Source organism: Nicotiana tabacum, chromosome 6 (genome assembly GCF_000715075.1).
Source record: "Nicotiana tabacum cultivar K326 chromosome 6, ASM71507v2, whole genome shotgun sequence".
Taxonomy (NCBI): Eukaryota; Viridiplantae; Streptophyta; class Magnoliopsida; order Solanales; family Solanaceae; genus Nicotiana; species Nicotiana tabacum.
This window is the reverse complement of record NC_134085.1, coordinates 53,090,074-53,093,927: the sequence shown is the minus strand read 5'-3', so window position 1 is coordinate 53,093,927 and position 3,854 is coordinate 53,090,074. Positions and strand designations below refer to the sequence as shown.

At 37.7% G+C, this 3,854-nt stretch overlaps 1 long non-coding RNA gene across 1 annotated transcript; it reads left to right on the top strand.

The window, feature by feature from the left end:
• Positions 1–797: 797 nt before the first annotated feature.
• LOC107773496 (uncharacterized) lies at positions 798–2,476 on the top strand. Its single transcript, XR_001645310.2, has 2 exons — positions 798–958; positions 1,917–2,476. It is a non-coding gene; the product is annotated as an uncharacterized LOC107773496 (long non-coding RNA).
• Positions 2,477–3,854: the final 1,378 nt, after the last annotated feature.

Here is a 3,854-nt window from a genome sequence, read left to right as displayed (position 1 = left end):
TATGATAAACTCAATAAGCACAACGAGCTTTCAAATCAGAATACGAGTCAATCATCTCATTTAAAATCCAGCTTTTGGGTAAAAATCATTTGAAAATTCTATCCAACAGTTTCAGTAGAGGTTCAATACCATTTATAATATAAGATATGAAAACCATAATCGGCCACTCGGGCAAAACATAATTCGTAACAGCCCCTCGGGCAAAACAGGAATCACAAACACCTCATTACATAAAAATCTAAGTGGAAATAACAAAGCCAAATCAGTGATTAAATACCAAATATGTCATAAAAACTCTAGCTTAAATGAAAGTTGTTTAAAAATATTTGTTCAATATTTTCAACAGAGGCTTAGTATAAAGAGGAGTGAATATAGCAATAACATAAAAACAAGCCCCTCGGACAAAGCATCACTCATATATGTACACAGCCCCTCGGGCAAGCCTCTCAGTCACTCGAGACTTAACTCTCATCACTCAGTGCTCACGCTTAGTACTCACACTCAATAAGTACTAGGGGTGAGCATAAAATCCGAAAAATTGAATTCCGAAACGGACCGAATTAATTCGGTATTTCGATTTCGTTTTTTTGGTATTTCGATCTAATTCGGTATTGCAATTTCGGTATTTTGGTACGGTCTTAGGTATTAGAATTTTAAAATTTCGGTATACCAAAATACTGAATTTTGAGAGATATTTTCTTACTTCCCAGCCCCATCCCAGCGCCCAAGCCCAAACCTTTTTTGATTTAATTCCCAGCCCAACTGCCCAAGCCCACTCTAAAGATTAGGGCATTACTCATTAGGTTAGCTGGTTAGGCCATTAAAGATTTAACATTAGGCAGTACAGTTGAGTCTAGGCGATTTGGCAATTCTGACTCCTCACTCCTTAGTCCTCACAAATTCCGGGCAAACGAAGATGTTGCTGTTGCGAACTTGCCGATAGTTTTAATTTTCAAAGGTATGTTTCTACTTTCTAGACTTGACTTGTTTTTGCAGAGATTGAACGTAATTGATGATTTCATCTAGCATTCCGGTGGAGAAAAGGGGAAATTATTGGATACAAATAGAGAAACTGAGGAACCATAGCTTCTCTCTTGTTCTCACTTCTCCGTCTACATTTTATCAATCTATATCACACTTAGAAGATTAACATTGAGACTCAGATTAAGGGATATTTCTTGAAAAATCTTGTTTTATTTTTATCAAAATCATTTATGGGAAGGTGAGAATGAATCTTTATGAATGAAACTTGAAATTTCGTGTTTGGTAGGCAAAGTTTTGTTCTGGGTTTTATTGAGTATGATCGAAGATGGTCTAAAAAGTAAAAATCGATTTTTTTAAAAAGATTTTGGGGGTTTCAACCTTTTGGATGATCATTGTAGCTTCTGTTCTATGATTTATGTTTGATCCTAAGATAATGCTGAATAGTACTGTAGGGATTTAAGATGTGGGATTTAAGATGTGGGTTTCCAGAAACTCCTCATTCTAATGTCTTAGAATTCTCCTTTGAATTATTCCCTGAAGCAGCTCTTTGGCTTTTTCTCACTAATCTCTGTATACAATATTTAAAACAATATTAAAAATTGCTGAATAATTCTCCTTTAAATTATTCCCAGTAGAGTGCAAGCATTGTGGTCAAGTCTATAATGTTAATCCAAAGAGGAATGGAACATCTGGTTTAAGGAAGCATATTAAGTGTTGTCTTGTACGTCTTCCTGGAATCCATATTTAAGAATTAAGACTAAGTTTATTCAAGACTATTAGTGTAAACTTGAATTGAGGGATGCCCTCTCTGTTTTGCACTTTGTTTATTTGGCTGCTATTGTGTTAGAGACTTAGAGTCTAAGACTGTTAGACTTATTTGGCTGCTACTATCTTAAATGTTGTGTATTTGTGTTTATGGTTTGGCTGTTCAGGTGTTCTTGGCATTGGCACAGTGCAATTGGCTGTTCAGGTGTTCTTGATATTACTACTGCATGTTAGTTACAATTGCAGCTTGGCAGTGTGTAAATGTTTGGCATTAGCAGTGTGTAAATGTTAGTTACAATTGCAGCTTGGCATTGACAGTGTGTAAATGTTTTGTTGCATGTTAATATTGTCTAATTCTGATTTCTGCATATGCTTGTTACATGGCCTCATGGCAGATGTTGTTGCTGTGTTGTGTATGAAGATGGTTGCAGGCTGCAGCAGAAGTGTTGCAAAAATTCCATTTTGACCTTAGTTCCTAACAGTGCTATAGTAGCAGCAGTTTGTGTTTTTTTTTTAAATTTTCCCGTTAATGCATTTTTTTATGCGTGGTTAATGTTCCTTGATTTTCCAATTTCCAATTTCAACTTGTAGCTGAGCACTTTCTTGCACAGATCTCAACTGCTAAAGTGTCCAAGTTTGGAGCTTGAAAATATACTCCTACTTGGGTCTCTGCAATTGCTTAAGAATATAGATGTTATGAAATTTCAAGCAGATTGTTGTATATGAATGATTATTCATTCATGTCTGGTGCTGCGAACTGTTTCGGCCACTTTTGTTTCTCGACAAAAAATGTTTGTCAATTTTGTAGTTTCCAGTTTGGTTCTACAAAATGGAACCAAAATAAGTTTATTTATTTAGCGATTATTAAATCGAAGCCGTACCGAAACCGTACCGAACCAAAATAAAATATATCGGACCGTACCGAAATAATTTGGTACTGTATTTGGTATACACAATTGAAAAACCGAATACCGAAATGCCAAACCAAAATACCGAATGCCCACCCCTAATATGTACCATATATTAACCGCTGCGGCATGCAGACTAATCCATATATCGCTGCAGCGTGAAGCCCAATCCATATATATGTCGACTACCTTCACTGGGGATGTGCAGATTCCGGAGGGGCTCCTACAGCCCAAGCGCTATATCGTTGCGGCATGCAGCCAGATCCAACATATTGTTGCAGCGTACAGCCCGATCCATACACACACACACACACACACATATATATATATTGTTGCGGCGTGCAGCCCGACCATAGATATATAATCCTCACAACCAGGCCCTCGGCCTGTCTTAGTCATTAACTTCACAATCAGACCCTTGGTCTATATCAGTCATCAACCTCACAATTAGGCCCTCGGTCTATCTCGTTCGTCAACCTCACGATCACTCAGACCATCAGTAAAATAGGGAACTCAGCACAAATAGCTTTCGCATTTTAATTGATAAAACCAGATTTAAACAATAAACAGGTAAAAGATGACTGAGGATATGCTTTCAAAACAAATAGAGTAAGGAAAAATAGTAAAAATGCCCCTAAGGGTCTTAACAGGTCAGCATAAGGCCCCAAACATGGCATACATCCCAAAATATAATATCAATCTTTAATATATGGAATATCATAAGATTTCAAATCAATTACGCGACTTAACAGTCGTACGGGACGAATCAAGTCATAATCCCTAACGGTGCACAACTATACACTCGTCATCTAGCGTGTGTGTCACCTCAAAGTAGCACAACGATGTGAAATTCGGGGTTTCAAACCCTCAGGACAGCATTTACAATCATTACTTACCTCGATCCGGTCTAAACTCTAGTCCGTGATGCCTTTGCCCTCACAAATCGACCCCAGGATGCTCCAAATCTAGCCACAATCAGGGCATAATCATTAAAACATGCTAAGGGAACAAAGCCCACTCGAAAATATCCAATTTACATCAAAATCCCGAAATTGCTCAAACCCGGCCCCCGGGCCCACGTCTCAGTATCCAATAAAATTAACATCAATAGAATCATCATCCTCCCACGAGTCCATACATATCAAGATCATCAAAATCGGACCTCGAATGGCCCCTCAAATCCTCAATTTAACTCTC